This window comes from Manacus candei, unplaced genomic scaffold, assembly GCF_025592945.1.
Source record: "Manacus candei isolate 608988 ecotype Guabito, Panama unplaced genomic scaffold, ASM2559294v1 h1tg000023l, whole genome shotgun sequence".
Taxonomy (NCBI): Eukaryota; Metazoa; Chordata; class Aves; order Passeriformes; family Pipridae; genus Manacus; species Manacus candei.
The window spans coordinates 9,715,092-9,739,909 of record NW_026138071.1 but is presented as its reverse complement, the minus strand read 5'-3'; the positions used below and the strand labels follow the sequence as shown (position 1 = coordinate 9,739,909).

At 37.3% G+C, this 24,818-nt stretch overlaps 2 protein-coding genes across 2 annotated transcripts in view; both read left to right on the top strand.

Moving 5' to 3' along the window:
- The window catches only part of GRB14 (growth factor receptor bound protein 14), a 298,766-nt gene extending 296,854 nt beyond the window's left edge, over nucleotides 1–1,912 (top strand). The window contains exon 14 of the mRNA XM_051787279.1: nucleotides 1,426–1,912. The gene's annotated coding sequence lies outside the window, so the exon portion shown is untranslated. The remainder of the gene's footprint in view (nucleotides 1–1,425) is intronic.
- FIGN (fidgetin, microtubule severing factor) overlaps nucleotides 1–24,818 on the top strand; it is a 342,028-nt gene that overhangs the window by 192,385 nt on the left and 124,825 nt on the right. Inside the window, exon 3 of the mRNA XM_051787262.1 lies at nucleotides 1,426–1,478. The gene's annotated coding sequence lies outside the window, so the exon portion shown is untranslated. The remainder of the gene's footprint in view (nucleotides 1–1,425; nucleotides 1,479–24,818) is intronic.

Here is a 24,818-nt window from a genome sequence, read left to right as displayed (position 1 = left end):
AGACGAAGAAGGAGGAAGCATAAAGCACACAAGCACACTGTTTCGAGTTCTCCTATTACCTTTAAGGCTTGCTTTAGTTTTTTTAAAATGTCTTTTTTCCAACGAAAAATAATCTAGTTTTAATGGTTTTGCTTTTCTCTTTGCTAATTTTGCTGTATGTCTGCTATTTCTTGTGGGAAATGTGAAGAGAAACCGATAGGTTCTATTTAGTCTTTTCTATTTAGTCTTTAAAAGACACGATGAGTGGGTGGGTGACTTAAACATGAACTAGAAACATCATTGCTTTGGCACTTATTCTAACTGCATGAAACTGGTGCAAGTATATAGACTGATTTTGACAGAAATCTGATTTGAGCTTTAAATAAAAAGATTGCATGTTCGTCAGTTCGATTTATGTTGAAAGGAACTACACTAGTTTTTCAAAAATTCAGCCTGTTGGGGTTTCTGGGGTTTCTTTACTCCATCACTAAGCAGGAATCCTGTTGGACTAGAAAACAGGCTTTCATTAAGCTCTTCCAGTTTCCTTGCTCATTCCTCCTGTCTTGTGCCAAGGCTGCAGTGAGTGCAATGCATCTGAGTATATGCTTAGTATATAAAGTTGGGGGAAGAGGAGGGAAGGATGGGATGTTTGCAGTAATGGTGTTTGTCTTCTCAAGTCCCTGTGTGGTGGAGCCCTGTTGTCCTGGGGACAATAGAACACCTGCCTGCCCTTGGGAAGTAGTTGATAAATGCTTTGTTTGGCTTTGCTGGTGTGTGTGGCTTCTGCTTTTCCCATTGAACTGTTTTTACCTCAACACATGAGTTTTCTCACATTTACCCCCCTGATTTTCTACCCCATCTCACTGCTGGGGCAGTGAGCAAGGAGCTGTGTGAGGCTGTGTGCTGGCTGGCATTAAACCACAACAACATGATGGAGGCTGACACCTCAGCAGTATCCTAAGAAAGAAATAGCCATTTACATGGATATTGAAAAAGTCTATAGTTTCAGTGTTTCTTTAAACAGAGTATGTGACTCCTGATGTTTCACAGCATTAGCTGACTACTGACAATGGGAAGAAACTTCCCCTATGGCCAAGTTATTTTTTAATTATCCACTCTGGGATTTCTCATACGTTTCTCTAAGGCAACTTTTACTAGCCTCTCCCATCACCAGTGCCACCAAAAGTATTCTTTTTAACAAGATGGCTGCCTCCAGAGGTAGGTTGTTTGAATGCCAGGTGGGATTATTCTCTTTACTTTCAGGTGCCTTATTTATTCAGACAAGGTTGAATTTAGCAATCTGTATTACAGCTAAATCCCATAAATTTTAAATTTAGAATAAGTAAGACATTTTTAGCAAAATAAGATAGCAGTTGTTCTAAAACTTCAGTTCTTTGATTTATATTTAAGCGTGTTTTCTTTTTTCTTTTTTTTTTTTTTTTTTAGTTCAGAATGCTGACCTGAGCAAAAAATGGCTGTGGTTGTCTTTTTCAATGCTGGTAGGTCTAAATGATATAAAATCTACTTTCTTAGCTCGTCATTTCTTATGTATGCATACAAAATCTGGATATCTGTAGCAATCCAGTTCTTGAAACAAATAATTCAATGCTTGTTTTTCATGAGATATCAGGGCAGCTCAGTGCCCATATTCAGACCTTCATGAGCAACCTTTGGTAGCAAACCCATTTGTGAGATATCTTTCCACAGAAAGAAAGAGATATTTTAGAAGGAAAATGTTTCCATTTTGAAGCTTTCACTTGGTTTATTAAAAGGACGGAAAAAACCTGATTTTTGAACACTTTATTAAGATGTATTCTTAAAAGAAAACTAGTGGAAATTTTAAATTTAACAAAAATTTAAATTAGTGCCTATGTCTAATCTCAAGTGCGTTTGATTAAAAAAATAGGACAATTTTGATGTTCCATGTACAATTATTAAGCAAAAATATTCAGTTATCAGATAGTTAATTAAGTGGAACTGACTGTATTCATTAAAATATTTGTTCCAAACAAATGTATTTAACATTCAGATATTATGCAGAATAGGTGACAATTGCATATCTCCATGGAGATCAATAATGGGATTCAGATCATTGTGTAAAGAGTCTGCAAGTTTAATGCAGAGAGAATGTCATTATTATTTCTCTCTTAATGATGGTCATTATGCGCAAACACTGATTGAATTCCATTTGTTACCTGCATTTGAGCTGAGAGGAATAATTACAATTTAAGTGTCTCCATTAAAATTCATAAAAGAATATGAATGCAAAAATTATACTTGAAACTGACAAAATATACTTTGAGGATATAAATTGTGTTTTCTGATAGGCCTCTTAAAAGTATTAAAAATAGCTTCATTTTAATAAGATGGCATATAAAGATCATGCATTATCATCACCTTTATGTTAATTTTCATAATACATGACTAATGTATTATGTAAAAAGTGAAGAAATTAACTTTTAAAAGTAGAAATTAATGAAACAATGGGCTACTTGTCATACAGCCTATTGGAATGGATACCTCTATATTTGGGTTATAGTCACCCATCTTCATAATACCCAGTTAACTCATCAGCTGTTGTATATTGTGGAGATTACCCTGCCATGCTTTCTGCGACATGTTTCAATATGTTTTTCTGCTAATTAAATGAGATATTATTAGTGCAACCATTTATTCAAGAAAACCTTTTACATGTTCTATGATTTACTGCATCGCACTGACTGTGTATTGTATCATGAGAGTGATTCAAGTGCTTACTACAAGTACTGAAGGGCCTGATCCAGGATGGTGCTCAGCCTTTCAATAGTTCTTTGTGCCTCTTGACTTCTCACTGAGGGGCTTAATCCTTTATAGATTGGATCCTTAAGCTATAATTATTAATAGCAGCCATATTCCTGAGGGACTGCCTGATGACATATCTCCTGAAACAGTAAATGACAGAAGAAGACACTTCTTGCCATATTTATATACTTAGAGATGACAGACTGGCTGGTGGGAGTAAGGTTTCTTCATTAAGTGTATTTTACTATGAAACATCTCTACCTGTTATATATTCCTGAGTAAACATGTAGTGTCCTTCTCACAGGACCTTGAAATGGGAGGGGGGGTTGCCTTTTTTTTTTTTTTTTTTTTTTAGTGCAGTCATAACTACTTTAGGTAAGCTTTTTGAATATATTCAGGTAAGTTGTTCTGGGTGGTCTTTTCATATATTGGTTCAATTTCTGGGATGACCAAGTGATCTCTGGATATCAATGTTAGGACTGAATTTTGCCTTCTTTTCTTGGAGATAGTTGTGGTGGAGACTCAACATGCCTTTTTGGCAGGGCACATAGATGTTATCATGCTATAACATTATTATTATTATTATTATTATTATTATTATTATTATTATTATTATTATTATTATTATTATTATTATTATTATTATTATTAAACTTATTATCTAGGTTGACAGCAAAAATCTGTTACTGAGATTATACATGAGTGTTCTGTGTTCCTGATTATTTGTCCCACTTAAGAGATGAAGTCTTAAAAATGGTTGATAAAGCTTTACAATGACAAAACACTCTGCTCAACAAGAACAGAAAAAATGAAACCAGAGAAAGAACCATGATATTTACAGCATTTGAACTTGTATTTTTTTCCTCTAATCTTTATCTGGCACTTCACTATTAAAATTAAAAAGGAGAGTCTAGAATTGTATAACTATTTAACACTCGGTTAAACACTATTCAAGTATTTGTCACCAGGCAAATGTTTCCCTATTAAGTGAAATTTATGCTAAAATGGTTCTGATTAAGCAGTAGTCATTGCCATTTACAGTTGGTAGACTAAACAGTTTCCCTGGAAGATATCTCAATTAAGTGGCTGTCCAAATGAAACGTGTCACTATTAAATGGTGTTTGCTACACTATTATGCTTTACTCTTCTGAATGATGTGATTTAAAATATAATTCAGTTACTAAACAGTAAGAACTGCTTCACATATATAGCTTACATTCTTAGAAGAGACATGAAAAATTGTGAATAGCACTTGGTTTAAAATAAAATTCAGGGTTTAACATTAATCAGTAGCAACTGAATATGCATGATTATTGGCAGAGCTAGTTCTTAGAATTGGCTTTGCTGGACTGGGATGAGAGACACAAAGGTGACAGTGCACATAAAGTAAGGAGTGAGCAGTTTCATGTAAATAAGCTTTCTGTGTCCAGCCTAGAATCTGCAACCATGGAAAAATTGGATTCTTCAAACCAGTAAGTTCTTGCTGAATCAGTGGGCAGAGCTTCAGAGATCCATATCCTCTCTGCAGTGCCTCTTCCTCTGGACAGAATCCTAAAATGATTTTACAAGAATTTATTACAGCTCAAAATCCTCACACCTTTTCTGTAACTTTATTAGCTTTTAAAGCACTTGTGATATAGCTAAAAAACATGCTATAAGAGTTACTAGAACTTTGATAGATATAATAAGCAATTATTATGGGACTGACATTCTAAATGGGAAAAAAGACCTCTGTCCTTTTTAAAGAAATGTAGAATACTTACCTTAAAGGAGTATAACTCCCCTTCACAGTCTAATATGTGAATTTGACCTAAGCTTTTGATTCTCTCAGCAGCTACTAATGGTAGTTCAGATCAACTGGTATTAAATCACAAGTATAAAAAAGCACAGGGAAAATAGCCATCAATTGAATTTCTTAACTAGTTACTCCTGATTGACCTCACATTCTCGTGCTTGAACTGCTGTTTCTCAGGTATGCAAATCTCTCCTTGATTGTATACTTATGAGTAGGATTCTTCCTAAATCCTTAGGGAAACAAAAATCCCTTTTCACAAACACTCAAGCTAATCAAACACTACCTTCTCCCATGTCTTATTTCTAGTTATTCTAACATGGCAAGAGAAGTTCAAGGCAACAATAATTGCCCTTATAATGCTTTTGGAACAATTCAATGCATGTAGGTCAGGCAATGAGAAGTGGATGGTTTCAGAAATGAAAAATCATACTTGATCACTTTTTAAAAAAGCATTGAAAATGACCTTGTTAAAATCAAGTCATACCGTGCTGCTAGAAGATGTTTTTTTCTGTAGCATTACTTTGTTTGTTGGTCTTGTGGTTCAGACAATAAAAACTTGAGAAATATACTCAATATACTTTATGAGTGAATGCAGATAAATACCTCCCCAAAATTATAGAATGAACTCACCCTCTCCCTAGTCACTGCTCTTTTCTGTGTTGAACAAACTGTAAACCAGAAAAATGTCTCTGTTCACTTTGCATGAGCACTGATGCATCTGTGTCAAAAACACAGCTGAGGTTCCTCCCCTTACCCAACCATTGAAAAATAACATGGTGGCATATGCAAGTAAACAAATGGATTTGTAAAAAAACCAAATAAATAAGATTTTCAATAATTGTGATGGTAGGGAAATCTGAAGTAATGCAAGAATGAGATTTCAATACATTCTTTCTATTAAAAGTGAAATATTCTGCTTCAGAGGAAAGGTGAGTCCATAAATTCCTTTTCTTTTGTTCCTAGTAGTTGTGGAGGCAGTTGAGGCAGATTCAAGAACTCAGACTCAAGTTTGCTCTATTTTAAGGCTATGCATACCCAATATTTACCCTGAGATTTCTTAAGTATCATAGAGCAGCTCTGTGTCATATTATATTCCCTAGTTTATATTCCCTAGTTTGCTTGTAGTAATTCAATTATAAGACCACAGGAAAACAGCATATAGAATGCAAGAACTGCTCTGCTGCTTAGCAGGTCTGTGCTTACACAATCTCACAATAATACTTTATCTACATGCATGGAGAATCATGCCCACCATCCACTGAAATTTTTATGTAAGTCAGATAGTACAGTTTAAATTCTCACATGCTTTATATTGATATAAGGTAAAGAGACATTCTTGGCTTTCTATTACCAATAACTTTCTCTAGATGTAGTATTACTTTAGCTTGTGTTTATTTTTCTCTTTCCAACTGAAAATAAAAGAATGGATCTGAGCCTTTATTACAAGGAAAATACTCCCATACCTTTCCAAATCAGAGTAGAACATTTATATATTGCATTTTACCCAGATGCATCTGAATAGAAAATAAATGACCAAGTATTTCAAGACTTATTGGAGCTTCTTGTGTTAATGCTACGCTTCTTTTCTGAGTAGCTTTGTGGCATTTGTGCACATGTTTAACATTATGTCCAATTTACACAGCATGTTAATGAATGATCCGCATTCAGCCTTGGAACTCTGTACTTCTCTGGTTAGGAATCCAAGGCTCCACTCCAGCCATGGCTCTTGTACCTATGCATAAAAAGCATTAATTACGCTGATTAGACTTTTAAACCCTGGCATAACCAAGTGGTGAGTGGAAGTTGCATGAGCACCTGCGCTGTTAGGTACCTCGTTGTTAAGATGGGTTGTCTGTCAACAATTTATCGGTTGTAGACATTTAACTTACACTCACTTGAGCAGAATTAAGAGTGTTTACTTTCCTCATAAGAGGGCAGTCAGATATGTACCAATTTTGTTTTAACTGTGGAGAGCAGGGAGCTGGGAGCGGCGCAGGGAAGGGATCCAGGAAGGCCTAATCAATCACTGACAGATTACAGCTAAAGCCACTTCCATACCCATTAAAGCAGGACAAATGCAGAATTGCAACTGAACAACTTCTAGTTTTAAGCCAACAGTGGGACTTCCTAGTTATTTATCAAAGTCATTGCTGGTAAGCAGCATGCCTCACTGCTCGATTGTACTTCACAGCAGACAGAGCTGACTGAAGCTTCAGCCATGAAAGAAGTGTTTATGCCCTCAGCTGTGGTGCTGTCAGCCCTCTGGAATTTACTGTAAATCACACAGCTTTTATTGCAAGATTTAGTAGCTGATCCTCTGTGGGCTCTATTCACTGCAAGCTTGTTACTATTTGGATGTTAGCCTCAGTCCATAAAGGGACTTGCTACACATCATCAAACAGCAGCGGAAAACCAAAGGTTTCATTTTTCAATTTTCTAAACCCTAAACTCCTCAACAGTCATTGAATTTCATTGCAGAAAGTGGAAGTCTACTTTATTATGGTACTCAATTTCCCCAATGGAGTTATACACTTATAACATTACTTTTATTTCCAATGACAGGATCTGGCCATCTGTCCTGGCTGTAATTTCATAACACACTCACTAGTTTTTATTTTAAGGGAATTTCTAGATATTACATTGAGCTTGTGACAAAATTGTAATGTAGATATAAAGGCCACAAATAATGATAACTACATTCAGTGCTGCCTAACATCTTAACAAAGTAATTTATATTTTTTTTCTATTTCAAGTATAGAGGCATCTGGATAAGCTTCCAACACAATTGAACTGACAAATAAAAAAAAAAGTTTTGAAAGCTAGAAAATACAAAAGGATAAGGGCTTTCATGAGTGAGCCTCAGCCAGGACAGCATTATTCCACAGGCAGTGTGTATTTTATCAAAAATGGTACTGTGCGTCAGTTTTATCAGAGTCATTCCTACTAAGATCAAACGAGGGAATAAAGGGGAATGCTGAAATGCTTCTTTGTAATCACTGTGGTTATTCCCTGCAAGGCAGAGGGACCTGACAGGGCATTTAATTGTGTTTGTCACGCAGTTTCCAGGGGACACCAGGCCTGTGCCTTGCACTTGTGCAGGGGGAACCATGGTCCAAACCTGCCTCAGGGACTCAGCCCAGGCACCGGGGCTGGACAGGCCACACAACCTCCATGGCTCTGCCACTCAGGTCATTAAGAATACAGGGCTGCTTCATTTGGCCACCAAGTGGACACCCTGCCATCCCAGGACTGCTTCCTCACAGGGGGCCTGAGGAGTGCATGTGATGCCTGCCCCATCCTGTGATGCCTGGGCAAAGCCAGGGATGATGAGGGGAGAGAAGGCACTGCCTCTGCTGCTGTTCCTCTTTGTTGAATGAAACAATTCATAGGTAGCTTCTCAAGAGAAGGTTTCAGTGCGGTCCAGCTGGCCTAAAGTCAAAGCAAGTTTTGTTATTTTTCTTGCTTTCTGTTCACTTTCACAATCACACCATTTGTGCTTAATTTCAGCAAAGTTGTATGGAGTTACAATTTTAACCATCAGTTAAACCTGCTCTGGTTCCTATTTTAAGGAAAACTTCCCAATGGTCTCACTCAGAGGATAAAACAGCAAGAGACTTAGCCACCACTTTCTCCAAAACTCTCTCTGAAAGTGTCTGGATGCACTTTCAGATTTACAACTGCTATTTAGATAAAGAAAATAAATAGCTAATGCATGTACTAAAACCATCTTTTTATTTTTTCCCAGCTTTGTAATAATTTTTGCTTCATGATTGCTTTGGTTTCACAGAGAAAAATGATTGTACACCTTTTTAATCTTAATACCAGTGAATGAGCCAAAGTGGATAGTTTATTTCTGTTTGATGTAATATGTAGCACGCAACTTAAGTGGATGCTATCCTGCTTTTTACAAGCAAAGATCAGGCCTCAATGTCATAGGAAACCTAACAAAGGCCACAGAAAGACCTGTGGCTGTATATACCATGTGTATGCTGTCCTATGCATACATTTAGAGGCTATGCTTTAGTCTTAAAGCTAAAATTGTTTCGCCAAAATAATAATTTGCTTATTTTTCATGGCCACGACCTCTGCTTTTTCTATAAGATCATAAGTAGTTAAGCAGTTACTTGGTTTCTCCTTCTTCATCAAAGTACTACATTTTTAAAACCTCAGCATTTCTAGCTACCTCTCCTGTTATCAGATTTCCTCCCCTGTATTTTTTTTTTTTTATACAGAAAATATTTCTTTTGTCATTGCTGAACTTTTGCAGTTAACCCAGTAATGTTTAGTACAAAATTCATTCAAGTGTTGTGTTAGTGCATTTTAGTAAAAAGTTCAGCTAAAGCTGCTGGCAGAAAAAAACATGCCTGGTAAATCAGTCCCCAGCAGGAAAATAGGTGTGTTTCCTACTGATTGTGTGCAGCTGCAGTGTTAAGGCAGTGTAAGAAATGTTCTCGTTAGTATGTGCAAGGGACCCAGGATATATATACTGCAGGGTGACTGCCTCTCCGACACTCCCTGGCATGCCATGATGTGCTGGAGCAAAATGAAGAGCTCTTTTGACCAGAGCTGTGAGTGAAGTGGGGTAAAAACCTGACCCAGATGGGAGGGCACCTCTACCTGAAATATCAAATCACAAAATATTCTGAGTTGGAAAGGATCTACAAGGATCACTGAATCCAACTAAGTGAATGGCCCATGCAGGGATTAAACCCACAACCTTGATGTTCTTAGCACCATGCTCTATCTTACTGAGCTAATTCCAGGGTCAAATCTTTGTCAGGATACTCTGAAGGTATGAAATAATCTCTACTAAAGTAATTCTGTCTGTTTAATCTAAGTTCTTGCCCAACAGAGAGAGGTGATCTCTCTTACATATATGTTGCACAAGCAACAAATTGATTTTCTTCCAACAACAGGCCTGAAACTGAGCTGTTCCCCAAAGAAAGGACTCACTAACCTGCACACAGTATGCATATTGGCAGCAGCACTGCACTGTCAAAGAGCTTTCTATTTTTAAAAATAACTAAATTTCCTTCATGGATGTGAAGGGTCTTTTTATTATTTGTATTGCTAAGTGAGTTTTCCTTACAACAAGCTATCTTTTCCTCCCCAATATCCTTTTTTTTTTTTTTTTCATTTTGGTCCCTCTTTTACCTTTCCTGTGTTCATGAGTCTGCTTTACAGTTTTGATAACTGCTTTGTCTTTGCTACTATTTCCAGATACTACAGAGGATGCTCCATAGACCTGGGATCTCCTTCACAGAAAGGGGGAGAAATTGGTCAGGTTGGAAAAAAACAGTTAGCCTAGTAAGGAAAAGCTGTTTCTAACTGATTTGTTCAGTCTTTACTGCATATTTGAGGTCACATCACCTTTTCTGTGAAGGTTGTTCCTAAAGACTGAAGAATTCTGTATCAATATAGCAAATTGTGAATAGGCTCCACTGGAAAGATGTGGGTGTTCAGTGCTTTGATAATTTTGTTATCAAAAGGAGAATTTATTTAGTCAGGTCTGCAAGTTTGGTAGACGAGGCACAGGTCAGAGGACCACAGTTACCACTGGGAGTTCCCATGTGTGGGGGTTTGTGTTCTGAAGGTGGACGCTAAGAGCCCTGGTAAATCCACAAACACCTGAGGCAAGAAGAATAAGCTCATGATAGGCCAGTAGAAGGGGACCTTGTCCTCTCAGTAGCACTATCTTGTTAGTATAATTCTGATTTCTTTCCGCTAGCATAATGACGCTGAATTCACAGAAAATACTACTGATTTACAGGGAAGAAAAAATACTGTCAAGTTTGTATATAGGCAATGTCTATTGTGACTTGGATATTTTTCACATCCCAGTAACCTTACTTCATAGTTCCTTTTCTCATGACCTCCATCTTATAATCATCAATTCTTTCCTCTTAAATTCGACCAGACTAATTCTCTTTATGATAATAATTACCTAATAGGTTTCTAAAAGAAATGGCTTAGTAGTTTATTCCAAAATTGTCAGACACTAAGTAAATGAAAATTATTGTATCCTAAATTATCAAGCTAAGAGCCCACAAAAGAAGAATAATTTACCAATAATGAAAGAATAAGCAATTTACTTTGACAACTTATTCCAAGCAATTTTTGTGTGTGGGGAGCAAGAATGGATACATAGTAATTATTGTGTGTGAAATTTAGAAAAATCTATTCTGATAATTTTTTTTTCTCTGAGAAAAATCACTGTTATTTTAAAGTGAGTTTATTCTTGGCAGTCCAAATTTATCAGTGCTCAAACCTCACATTTCCATGGATTAGACAAACAGCTTTAACTCTTTGCGATATTTAGGAATTGTATGTGGGAGATCCCTTGGGATTTACTCAAGCTGTAAAGCACATTGTGATCACATTTTGTGAGGTCTCTGTTCACTAAAGCCCCTCCAGCCTGTTCACTGCTTTGCTGTGTGTTGGTCCTAAGGGATGTAAACTCAAATAAAGGGTAGTCTTGAAACATAAAGGTATTTTTAGCTTAGAGGAGAAATAAAACTGTATATGTAAGGGCCAAATTCACTGTTGTTGTAAGTAGATCCACAATCATTTACTTCAGTGGATTTTGCCTGCTTCTCCAAGTGGATCAGTGTGTTTAGCTCTAGATACGTAAAATAAATAATGGAAATCCTTTTTAGAATAATGCCTGTGTGAGAGATAGACATACAAGAGGGCTCTAATTTGCATTCTCCCTTCCATGGGGTTTTATACAATTCCCCAAAAATGGATATTCTCAGTGCAACAAATGCTCTCCTTCCTAGCATTTATATAAGAGTATAAATAATACAGAGAAAAAGGTCCCATTGTATACGGCAGACCTGAGTTAAGCAAAGAAAAAAACCATGCAAGAATCTCCTTCTCTTAAATTAAGTTTTTCTGAAATCCTTCTTGTTTCTGCCAGGAAAACAGGTTACTCTTCTGGTCAGGAATATTTCCACCAATTTCAATATTATAACTTCTGATTCTGATTTAGTCCTAAATTTCTCCTTTCTTGGCTTCAGGTAAATAACCGTTAATCTTATAAACCTTAAAGATGACATTTTTTTTGAAATATGAAGTGGTTGACACCCTTTTTGTCTGCTGTATATCATTACATTTTGATCCTTCAGGAAGAGGACGGCTGTGCTGCAGGCAATGAGGAAGCTGCCACCTCTGTCCTGTCCTGGCTGCTGCAGTGGGCGAGGGATTTCCTGGAAGGGTGGCAGACTCGCCTCACCAGAGGGCAGCTAGTGCTTCCTGGGAAAGATTTTGTAATGAGGGGGATAATCTGGGAAGAAAATCCAGCCAGCAGGAGTTGATCAGCAGAGGAGACTGAGAAAGGTGGGCAGAGAACATCCAGGCAGTTTTCAGAGCCTGACAAAAAGGAGACTTTTCATGCGCAAACTCCATAGACTTTGCAGCTGAAAACCTTCTGGGCTGAGTCCAAGCCCAGAGGAGAGGCTGCATGTCACAAAGCACACACAGGAGGATACTCTCTCTCTGGGGAGGAGCTTTTTTATTCATCTCTTTTAGCTAGTACAGCTTACTCCTGGCCTTCTCATATCCTAGGCTGGGGAGCCTGCACCTGCCAGGGCTCTCAATACCCTCCTGATGCTTTCTGGGGTGCTGACTTCTATAATGAGCTGAGTCAAATCTATATCAGAACTCAAGATGATTCAAGGGATTGTCACAGATGGTAAAGGTTTTCACTGTGCTGTGAGTGCAGAATTGATCAGGTAATTGAGGTGTGAGTAAACTACTTCCTGGTTATCAAGTGTTTGTGAAATGACTTGTTTAACTTTCATTTGTAAATGGGAAGGATTTTTCAACCAGCTTATAAAACTATTTTTATTGATTTGCCATAAAACCCTTGATTCACATGTAAACTATTCTCTGACCATAAATTGTCTTTAAATCTGTTAGTACAACAGGATAGGTTTCTTAATTCATTTACTGAGTTTTCCTTTTTATCTTTTCTTAATATGTGAGAATGAATCTGTCTATGTCCAGATCCTTGTACATACAAGTGGTGGCTCAGTGAATATCCTTTAATCATTCAGTCAGCTATTAGCTGATTTCACATTTCCACTCACTTTAAGATCCTTTTACATTTGCTTAAATGAGGCTTTGGCCACAAGCACCTGTGCATATACCATCAATAAAAGGAGGCACAATGATTAAATCAAACAAACACCTCAGAATTTGCATGTACTTTTCTTCCTCAGATTTGACCAGATTTGGTTCTGTGTAAATACAAGAGCACATTTGCGTGCCTGCCATGAGGCCAGTTTGTCTATTGCACCACTGGTGAATGGCACTTGCTTTAGCATTTCATATCAGTAAAATTGGCAAGCCATTTGCAATCAATGGTGAGCAATTTGACACAACTTCTAATCGAGCAGCCTACTAGCTGCAGTATAGGAAAAAAGATTTTTAGATTTGTGCTTATAATGATACTCTCAATATTTCCCTATCATGTTATTTTATCCTCTCCAGTACAATAGTTATTTGTGACTATGTAAAGACTTCTATACAAATCAAAGTCAGAGGAATATACCACTGAGAACATAAGTGGAAGAGTCAATACAATATCAGTGGATGAGATACAGACAGTACATCCATCCATCCTCAGTGCTCAGAATGTCTTAGAAATAAATATCCCTCTTTTTTTCTCATAAAATGCTGAGTAGTACTTTTTTTCTCCAGAAACAAGGTTTTGAGTGTTAGTTTCAGTCCTTGCCTTTCTTTAGTCTTTAACAGCTACTGCCATGTCTTGAGACCTATCAAAACCAGTATGTCTCTCTCCTCTCCTACTTGGTCCGTCTCAGGTCATTACTTCTCTGGGAGTGGAATACTTTAATCCACCAGCTTTCAGGTCATGTTGAAATCCCATGAGTACCAACCAGTCACTACTTTTGCAGGTCCAGGCATGGGCCATCCTTTATCTTTTGAAGCCTGGAACAGTAGCTCTCATTAAAAAGACCCCCAAGCAACTTTTCAGCATACCAAAGTAAAAAACAGGCTGTCTACGCCCACATCCACATACCAAAGTTTCCCTGTTTATCCACAGTTCATTCAGCACCACCGTCTTGTTCACATCTGAGCCAGGAGGAACAACTTGCTTTGCTTTAAAGGCTGTTCTGACTGCTTCCGAATCTTCCAGGCTGACACCTTTTTCTCACTCTGTCTTTTCTACTTCAGCCCAAAATGCTTTGCTGTCTGTAGGACAGGATCTTTTAACAGATCAGTGTTTTCTGATCTTCCTTTTCTCAGGTAAGGACACAAGGAATCCCTCTTTCTAGCTACAAATCCTGTGCTAGTGTTTTGAGGGAGGTTCCTTATCTGGGCCAGTCTTACATCTTTCCTTCCCAGTTCTTTAACAAACCCTTTGCTGCTTCCTTTGATTGAACTCAGTCCATTTAGTATAAGCACCAATAGAAAACTGAACAGGAAAAAGACACATTTAATATTTGTAGGAGAATATAAGTATGTTTTTCCAGTTTTTCACTCATTTCCTTCAAAAGTGTCCAACTTGCCAGTTGTTTGTTTGCTTTATACTTTCTTTCAGATATGTTGTCATATGTCACATGTAAAAAAGTGATGCTTATTGTCTGTTTTGATTACCTGAGGCCTCAGATTCAACAGGAGCACCAGCTTTCCTGCCCTCTGCATGCTTCTTCATAGTGTTTGGTCAACATCCATGAAGAACCTGTACCTTGAAGGTTAAGAAATTCTTATGTGTGGCTCAATTCAAACATTCCTGGTGCTGCCCCTGCATCGCACTGTATGAGAGTCTATTGCATGGCCACAGCACAACTGAACTCTGTCTCTCTCTGAAAGCTGAGTAACTTCTTGCATTGCAGAACTGGCTGGGGTGATTTGTACTGTTACAGATGATACTGCTCTAACTACTGCTAAGGCCAGCTCAGGTTTTGTATTAGTGAACACAGTAGACTTCATGGATCTATCTTTACCTAGGGAAGACACAGTGACACCTCTGAGCCTTGAGTAAATGCAAGAAGGCAAGCAAACGGGACTGCAGCTGGCAGAGGTCTCCACACTCCCACTCAAGTATTGTTCCCCTTTATATTTAAAAAAAAAAAAAGGAGTTGACCTTGCTAGACTAAGTGAATTTTCAGTAGGAATAAATATTAACATGTGGCAAAATGCTAAGTCTTATGTATGTAAAACAGCCTATTTCACATGGCTTGAAAGTTACAAGTAGGTTTTTGGGTGGCTTTTTTGTTTGTTTTTGGGATTTGGTTTTTTTTTGTTTGTTTGTTTGTTTTGTTTGGTTTTTTTGTTATTGTTGTTTTTTTTGGTTTTTTTGTTGTTTGTTTGTTTTTTTGCTTTGGTTTTGTTTGTTTGTTTGTTTGTTTTTTGGATGCTTTCTTGAAAAGAAAGTGAATGAGGTGATTTAAAAATAAAATCTCCTTTATTTTGATTACTGGACTTAGACTGTCATGCTGCTTCACTGTGATAGTTTCTCTTTCCTTTTCCCCATTACAATAGCTTGGCAACTGCAGTGAAATGAACCTAAAGTGACAGTTTGAGGAAAACTAATATACACTGTGGGGAGGAGGGGACCAGCCAAGCAGGTGACGTCACTTGGAGGGGCACTATCTGAGTGTCAGAGCTGTCATGATTCATTCCCTGGATATCAAATCTGCTCTGCTTTTGTGTGGACCAGACACTTGTTACCTTAGGTGCTTGAATCAAATATCTCCTTCATTTGTTTGTATTTACTCAAGTGTGTTCTGAGGAGACTGAAACCAACTATGTCTGTAGACACCAGTGATCAGCTAGGTTGTGTGTGCAATATGAGTGGCTGTCAAATGTTTGATCTTCTAATATGCACTCTTTTTTGCCTCTCCTGGACTGCTAGCCTTTTTGAGCATCCACTCTACTTGTCATCTGAAATAGGAGTACAAAGCCTGTGTCGTGTATACAACAGTCTTTGGTAGTCAGCCACGTCTTCTCCTTTAGGCCATTGTCTTTTCAGCCTGACTGAAGCCCCTTGCTGCCATGTGCATGAGCAGAAGAAACCCTGCTTCTTTCTCTTTTCTCTTCTGCCTATTTTCCTCTTTTGTTGAGTTCACACAGAACTCAGTGTTAGATGAGTGATAACATGTAGTGAAATGCTGTTAAATATATGGGATTCCAAACATTAAAATAACTCTCCTTTCTTGAATTATCTTTCATCTCAGGTTGTCTGAAAGCCCAGAGAATTTAGCAATACAATGTCTGGGCAGGATGCTTCTGTGCACTGAGATATAATAAGAACTCATTAGGGACAAGCCACTAAAAGGACCAGGTGGGGGCTGTGGCATCACAACTATGTTAAAAGCTCATACACAGAGTATTGGAAAGTATTGGAGAGGTAATTTCACCATTACCACTCTCACTGTTTGATTGCCATCACTTTGAGCTGATGCAGGTGTCCACACTCAACTACTATGCACAAGGGCACAGCTATGTTGGTGTCCTCAAAATTACCAGGTACAGTGTAGCCTTGTGAACCTGTGTTTTGTGACTTGTTCTGTTTCCATTTTTCTAATGGCTTTGTGTGATCTTTTCTGGAGTTGTGAGCAATCCATAGTCAGTGATTAGTCATGAGGCAGTCCCAGTTGCTTGCAGGGGAAATACTGGACCTCCCTGCTTTAACAGTTAATCTAAAGAAGGCTCTGTCCCTCTCTTCTGACCCGGTTGCTTGTTTGCCCACATGAAGCCATAGAAGCCCAGCTGTAGTCATGGGCCAGACCTTTTGGACAGCAGACACTAATTATTCCTGTGCCCTAAAGGTTGTTGTTCTGAAAAAAGAACTGTCTGTGGGGCAGATACTCTTTTAAGTTATCTGACACCAGATAAGGGTAGACCAGAGTATTTCTGCTACACGCAGCCACATGTTTATCAGGATGAGTCCTGATGTGTAAATGGAGCATATCCTGCCTTCTTATATGGGACTCTGGTACTTTATCACCTTGCAGCTGTTTTACACCATAGCTACTTGCTTGTTAGCAGGGAACAACTCTATCATATAACCACATATCTCACAACTGTAATGCTTTTTTTACAAATATTAATGTATTTCTTTGCCAGATTTACCCAAGGGTATCCTATTCCCTCCTCATATATGCAAGACATTCATGCTCTTCACAGTTATGTAAATTTCCAAGTAAACTGGGAGATGGATTTGTGAGAATAATAACATATCAATAAAGAACCAGAATTACACTCATGCGTGTCCTGGCTTCCACAGTGGAGTGAAGGCTCCTGTAGTAGCAGCTCTAAGCAGGAGCTCAAAAAGTGCCACAGATGCCCTGCTTGTGTGATTTTGCCAAGGGAAGAGAGAGGAAATGAAAAGGAAAGGAACAGTGCTCAATACAAACAAGTGTTGTTGATGGGACAGAGGAAGTTTCATTCATTCATCTTCAATGCTCAGAACCCTTCACTGCAAGCACTCTGATGCAGATTTTCCCAAGTACCCACCCCGAAGCTCTTTTTTTCATGAAGGCTTTTCTAATTTCTCAATCAGTTTCAGTTCAACCAAATCCAAATATACTAGAATAAGCTTTTTTTAAACTTCATTAACGTGAAATGTGTTGACATTTTTAATTCAATCCTACTGTCATATTTAAGGAACATATGGAAACCAGTCTGTACAGATTAATCTAAGGAGCATTTTAATGTGGTTTTCCTTGAGTGAACTGGTTACATTATGGATAGATATGTCCTAACTTGAGAAGTGTTGAAACTGCAGGCAAGTGCTTTCAGAAAAATTGATGTCAAATAGCAGAATACAATCATGTATTCTGGATCTTTACTGGAAAGAAGAATGTGACACTGTGACACAGTGCCTAACTAGTCTCTCATATGCTTGTATGCTTTTAGTGTTTATAGTTATGAAAAAGTAGCAAGATAAATGGTGCAATCCAGATCATTTGTATATATGACCCAAAACATTTGGCAAGATTTCAGAGGGATATTCAGCAGAAGAAAGGCAAGAGTTTAAAGGGAGAAGGTAAATGAAGTAATTGAGGGGTTTGCAAAGATGGTCAACCCAACTCTAAAGAAGAATTATTCAAGAAAAAATGATGTGAAGTGGCTGCTTCACCTCAGTATTGAACCTGATATTTCTAGTTTGTTGCTACTGAAAACCATAGCAGTATCTCTTTACAAAGCTTTTAGGAGTATCCACTTTTTTGCTCCTGGTTAGGTAAGAATGAAAAGAGCATCTCCCAAAAATTGATATCAGTGTTTGCATTAGTACTAGAACAGACTAGGACAAGAATTTTAAAGTCATCCTTAAAGTTGTTGAGCCATGCAGGCAGTGTGGCTATGTTTTCTGTAAAGCCATGGCTCTGTTGCCTACCTTAATTCAGACTCTACAGATTAAATCAAAAATCTCCCTGTTACCAGGAACACTGTATATTGTATGTCCATGGATAAGTAAAGCATGCCAACACTGGAAGAATGAACAAATTAACAGGTGGCCTGGAGCAACCAGTAACTTGAAATGTCTTGGCAATTAAAAAAAAAAATTGTGAAGGGAAGTTAAAGTGCAATTCTTATCTATTGACTAAGCCTGGGAAAGATAATAAATTCATAAATTCTTAAATTCTTGGTGGAACTCCTAGAAAAACAGATAAGGAGAACACACAGTATACAAATCCTGAGAATCCCAGAGGGTTAAGAAGGTAAGAAGCTACCGTATATCCTACATTATGCTACAAAGAACAACTCACTTATACTAACTGTATATTGAGAGCTTATCATGTTGCTGTGAAAAGGGCACCTTAGGAGACCAGCAACTGCAGAACTGTTCTCCTAAAGTTAATGGACTTGGGGGGTCAAGGGGAGCGTATTTTTGTCGGCACAAAGCATCAAGGACATTTAGTTTAATAACTGGCAAATTTTGATTTTTTTTCCCCCCCAATGCTGGGTCCTGCACTCAGCAAAATTGTGCTCTTCAGTGCCCAGAAAATACGCTTTCCAGGAAAATAAGTGCTATCAGTTAGTGTAGTCTGGCTAAGTTGTGAGTCAAATAGCCCTGGAAAATGTACTTATTCTAGGTGCAGTTGAAGGCAAAATGTATGTGTATGAGACAGAGAAAGAGAAAATTCTTCAGCTGTAGACTGAATAGCTGTATACACACCATGATTTCAATGGGCTTTATTGTACTTTGATCATGGTTTTACATTTCAGCTGGTGTCATGTTATAAATAATAACTGAATTTCATAAGCAAATGTCCCTCTTGAAGCAGGCTACAATGGCAAAATGAAAGGAATGGATCTCTTTTTAGGATGCTAGGAAATCTATTTCAAGTTCTATTATTAGGTTAGTTTGTCTCCCTGCCTCCATTTTTAATAAAATATTTAAAACCAGCAGCTTTTTACTACATACCTCAGTTTTTGGAGGGGTTTTCTTTGCAAGTGTATATTTACATTGGCAGGTATGTTCCAGGCTGGCTGATATGATGGTGTTTCATATGCTAAACTTGTGTGGCACTCATTGAGTCTGCTCTGTTTGACCAGGTATAGTTCATTTTTGGGTTTATGCTGGTGGATTCAGTGGCACTGTACAGTAAACATTTTGAGTTTAAGCATAGGGGTTTTACTGTAGTTTGACAGTGGTTGAGAAACATGAATTGTTTGACAATAACCATAGACAATAACAAATGGAAATAATGACAGTGCTGATCTAACCTATAGTCTTGACTGCATCCATATCTGCACTATTCTTTGCTTCTTTCTTGTTCCTTTGCATATCTAAACTACTGCACTCACCACTTGGATGCCTTCTAATAATGTCTGCCTGTTTGGCTCTGTGTTGTCAGAAATCCCCCAATACTCTCAGCTTACAGTTTCTACTTGACACACTTTCAAATATACTGTTCCCTGTCCTATGCTATAGAAAGAAAATCCCATGCACATTTGCAAAGCTGTCTTTAAGACTTTAAAATTCTGCTTTAAAACTTTCCTTTGCAAAGAAGCCTGTAAAAAGTAGATCTTTGAGTCACTAAATGAATTGATGTCAGTGATACTGCTGATGAACACTGTCATGTCCTAATTCTCCATAAGTCCATACCCTTCCATTGCCTTTTATTTAGTCCTTAAACTGAAGAGCATCAATCAGCAACCATGCTTTCTTTCTGGGTTGGGCAGCCCATAACACAAAGAAATCCTGCTCTGTGACAAACACTCCTAGGTTATATGGTAAGAAAAATAAACTAATAATTGTAAGCATAGTCTTACTGTGGGGGCAAACTGTCAGTTATTACATTATTACATCTAATTTGTTTGTGATGTGATCAATAAAACACAAGACACACCTGAATTTTGTTTGGTGAAGAATAGAAGGACATCAGTCATCCTCTGCAGCATGTGTCTGCCAAGTCACCAGTTTTCTGCTACCGTTTTTCTCCCGTATAGTTAGAAGTCCAAAGCAATGCCACATATTCCTAAATAGGGACATTTGTAATGGGCTTCTTGTCCTTTACATGCCTTCTGCCCAGATTCCATCATCACTCTTCTCCTTTCTGTGCTTTTTAAATGATTGCATTTCTCATATTAGGCAAATCCTGTCCCTTACCTGGATGATGTCATTAATCTTCTTTTACACGATGATATATTACTAAGTGACATACTGTGTTGTATATGTATTGTTACACTACTCACATGCTTCGTGAAGACATTGCTGGCATGTGGAATACAAACGTCAAGTCAGCTGTGAAAAAGTTCTTTTTAAAAATCATAGAAAATGTGCCAGCAGGACAGACTGCCCTTTTTACTGCAGATTAAGACACAAAGGGATGAATTTTAAGAGAACCGGGAACACTTGCCAGGGCTATGCTGATCAAATTGCTTGTGTATGATGCTTTATATTCCAGCCTGAGAATACAGGAGGAATGTGACCCTTCTGGCTCATTTTCAAATACTAATTGTAGAATTACAGGTTTATTCATTGCAAAAAGTTAATTCTGTGTCCCCCTTGGTATTAAACTGACAGTTCTAAAAGACCTTGTCTTGTTTATTGTTTAGGAAGCATAAAAATCTCTTGAAAGGCTCAGAGTGTAGTGAAATTCCTTTTTGTAACTAATAGAAGGATGCAAGCAAAAATAAGAGCCATAATTTTGAGGACTAACAGGTATAAAGCATGAGGGAAATTATAAAATATTCAATTCTATTGAATTTTGTTTGTTGCTAGCCAGATATTACTAGCTCCTGGATGAGCCATGCCATGTCATTCAAAAAAATGGGGACCAGCACTCATTTTTTATCATTCAGATAGCAAAAAATTTCATAAATTGAAATGCTCTTTGCAAACATGCAATCTGACCTCCCAGCATTGGCTTGGAGACTGTATTCCAAACAGCTCACTCCACCCAGCATAAATGAAGCATAATGTAGTCATCACTCCTCTTTCCAGTGGCATCTTACACCACCTGTGGCCTCTCTGTCATGCTACATTTTTGCTTAGGATTAAGGTATCCCTGAACCTTGGGGAACATCCATCCCATACCAGTCCTCTGTTGGAGACTGTCATTTGAGAAGTAGGAAGATGCCAATTAAGGGATAGAAGCATATAAATAGTCGGTAGAGAAGATCACAATAGGGGCAGAATACTTTTAGTTTTATCATTAGAGTTTTGTCTTCTACTGGATCATGTTTTCATAAAATCTTAGCCCACAACTGGCTCAGTTTTTAAACCATTGCTTATGTTTAATCTTTTTTAGAGCCAAATACAGCATTAAGAAACTTGATGACATGTGAGATGGAAAGCTCCTGCTCTGGAAGCTTTTTTTTTGTTTGAATTTGAGAGAGGAAAATAAGTCAGTGCAGTGTAATGATGTTCTGGTGAAGAGTAAGTGAAAATATTTTCATTGCTTTGGAGAAAAATAGAGGTGGCCTAATTCAATATATGTTTTTCATCTACTAAAATTCCATTTCATTTGTTAAAGCTCTAAATGTGTCTTTGATTACTTTCTTATTACTTATTATATTGTAAAATAAATTTATTATGTATTGTTTATTTTCATGAATATTTAAACAGATTCTCCCATTTTTTCATGAAAATATTTTTACGTAATTTCTGAATAATAAATTATGAACTAAAATCTTCACTGTGCATAGAAAATGTGAAATGTAGTACTATTTACAGACATTAAGCCATCACTGTAATTTGAGATATTTCAAAATCATGACCCCTTTAGAAGACAGATAGCACTAAAACATTCCTTCCATAGCAACTATATTCATAGCAGCAACCTACCAGAGTCAGTCAAACTAAAGAGACCATCAGAATTTCCATGCTGCTGATGGGTTGTTGGGGTTTCCATTGTCATATTTTTTCTGAAATCACAGTAGAGGATAAGTGAAGTATAATTTTTTTACTAGGGTGAGGTTTCTGATCAATACTCCAGCTCAGTTTCTGTATAGAGGGACCTGCGGGTAGTGGTGCTAAATTTTATTTAAAAATGCTATGAAAATCAGATTTTTTTTTTCCAATAGATATTGATAATAGTTTGGGGTTTTTTTCTTATTTCTTCCTTGTCTCAACTACATACTATCAGTTAGGAAGTCCAGAGTTCTGTATTGGTCTGATTCCCAGTTTGTTTCTGTGCTGGGATCAAACTGGAATGCATAACATGTTAGCATGGCAGCGTGGCTGATGACATCATGAACAACAGAAAAGGCCTGCTCCCATACAAGCATTGTCTGAAGTGGGACACTCAAAAGACATTGCTAAAATGTAATTTTTAATGTGTTTTGATACAGATTACTAGAAATTTGTATTTTAAGCTCATAGAAAGCTCTGAAAGAACAAAAATATTTAAAACAGTTCATGAGAATATACTTTTCTTGGTTTCTTTGAGGCTTTTTTGGAAGAAAAATAAAACTCCCAAGGAGTGGCAGGAAAATAGAATATAAAGGCTTCACATTAAAAATTCAGGTTTGTCTTTCAATATTTTTAAGGGAGGAAAGAAAAACTCACAAATTTTAATTTTCAAGCTATAAGTCTGTTGTTACAGAGCAAAGACATGAAAGTTTTTGTTTACTGCACTCTTATAGTCATGGCACTGAAGTCTTAATGAGGTTTTTATTCTTGTTACTAAGGCATATAATTCAAGTACCTGACTTTAACTTGTGAAAGATACCATTGGTTTCAAGGTGCCACTGAGGACATGGGTACATCAAAAAGTTACTTTGAGATAAGCCAGGGTGCACATTTCCTTTGTCCTAGTGTGCGTAACATTGCCTCTCTGTGTGCTCTCACTGCATTCTAACTGTGTAGTACTTCACTTCTAACAAGGGGCAAGATTTTCAGCTTCCTTATATATAAACAGCTTAACATCAGAGATATGTGCTTCCCTTGCCAGTTTCCTCTCCTAATTGAAATAACTTACATGACCTTGTGTCTGGCTAGTTACTCACATCTAAAGCAGTACCTAGCGATGTACTTGTAACTTGTGAGATTAGCATGATATATTTTAGAAAATAGTAAGTTCTATGACAACTGTAGCTAGCTGATGCAAATCTCCTGCTTTTGTAGCTCCACAAAAACTATACTTTTTTTTTTTTGTAAATGGATGCCTCTGAAGATTTATATGTCTTTATGGTAATTAATTATCTTTCTTCTTTCATAAGCTGCTATTCTCAGATAGGTGGCAGGTAACAGACCAAAACACTCTAAATGAAGGGTAGAAACCACAGAGTTATAAATTATTGTAGCCAGAGGTGAGGAAAAAGTGGTCCCAATACTGTCACCCCAGTCTTCCATTATTGAAGTGATGGTGAATGTAATTTGGACAATAAAACTCAAATGTTCTAGACTCAACAGAGACAAGGTCCATAACAGGAGAGTATAGGAATTTTATTTCCACCTCGAGCTTAATGCAGTAAAATCCCCTAGTATTATATACTAGATTCAATGTACTAGATGAGGCATTTGCTTTGAAGACATAAAATGGTCATGATTTTGGTTAGGTTTGTGACCTTAAGGATGACTCCCTGTTACTGCTGGTAAGTTTGTTTGCTTGTTTGTTTGTTGCTATTTTGCACATCGATCTAGAAAAGTAGAAACTTTGCTAGAAGAAATAACCTGTCTTGCTCAATTTTTTACTTCTATAGTGTTGCTATTCTAATTTCATAGAGTTCTATTGTCTTCTCATGCAGAAACATTGTAACTTCTACTTTTCATTCATTCAAAGGGACAGTTACATTAAAAATAATAATTCTGTTTTCTGCTAACATTAAGGAAAATTGTGGAGCTTCTCATTAGATTATATGTAAAACGTAAAGGTTTACCCTTCAGCAGAGAGAGAGGGGGTATCACCAGAACATCCCTCTACTGCTCTCACTCAAGGGAAAGAAAAACTTCTCTTTTTTGTATTTTAGGATAGTCCTATTTTAAGAACTAGTCCATGGAGCAACAGTTTAATGTCATTGCTTCACTGGAATACAAAGGGAAACTGGAACATGAAAATAAGCACAAGCAAAGAAGTAATATTCTGGCAGTGAAGAATTTTAGAGTTCATTTTCAATGAGGAACAAATAATTTTGCTCCCCTCAAAAATCTTGTTAAAAAGTAACTAGTATCCAGAAGCATAAGTAATAACTCCAATGGGGGAAAAAAACCAACTCTATTTCTTCCTTTAGTAGGGCCTGCTCCATGGCCTAGTTATTGAAAAAGTAAAACTCCCACATGGGAACCTTGAGAAGCCGTACGGCAGACCCCACAAAACAGGCCTACTTCCCACTTTCCTTCCTTGTTCAGGAATTGGTAAATTTTGTCAGTCTACACAGTAAGTTGCTGTTATTCCTGGCACTGTCAGTCTGGAACCGTTCATAAACATCCTCTCTCTGTTTATCTGAAGACTCCAAATATATCTTTTAAAAAAGTTGCATTGATTGGCAATTCAGAGAGCCAAGTTACTATGTGTGCCAGTGATCTTAGAAACAAAACTGAATTATTATCATTATATTTGGTCACCAACATCTACATAATTCACATAAAATATAGGCCAATGTCTCATATTGTACACCAAAATGAGCCCTTTTATTTTTTGAAATAAGTCGTTGATTTTTAAAAAAAAATTCATACAATCAGATTTATGCTCACCTGAAGATCTCAGTTTCCTGACATAATTTCCCCGAATATATATAACATTCTTCAGAGAGTAGAAAATAAATCCCTGAAAAGAGGTAAGTAACCCCTCCAGAGCAAACAATGAAGCCTCTTCATTTCAGAGACCATTTCTCTTCC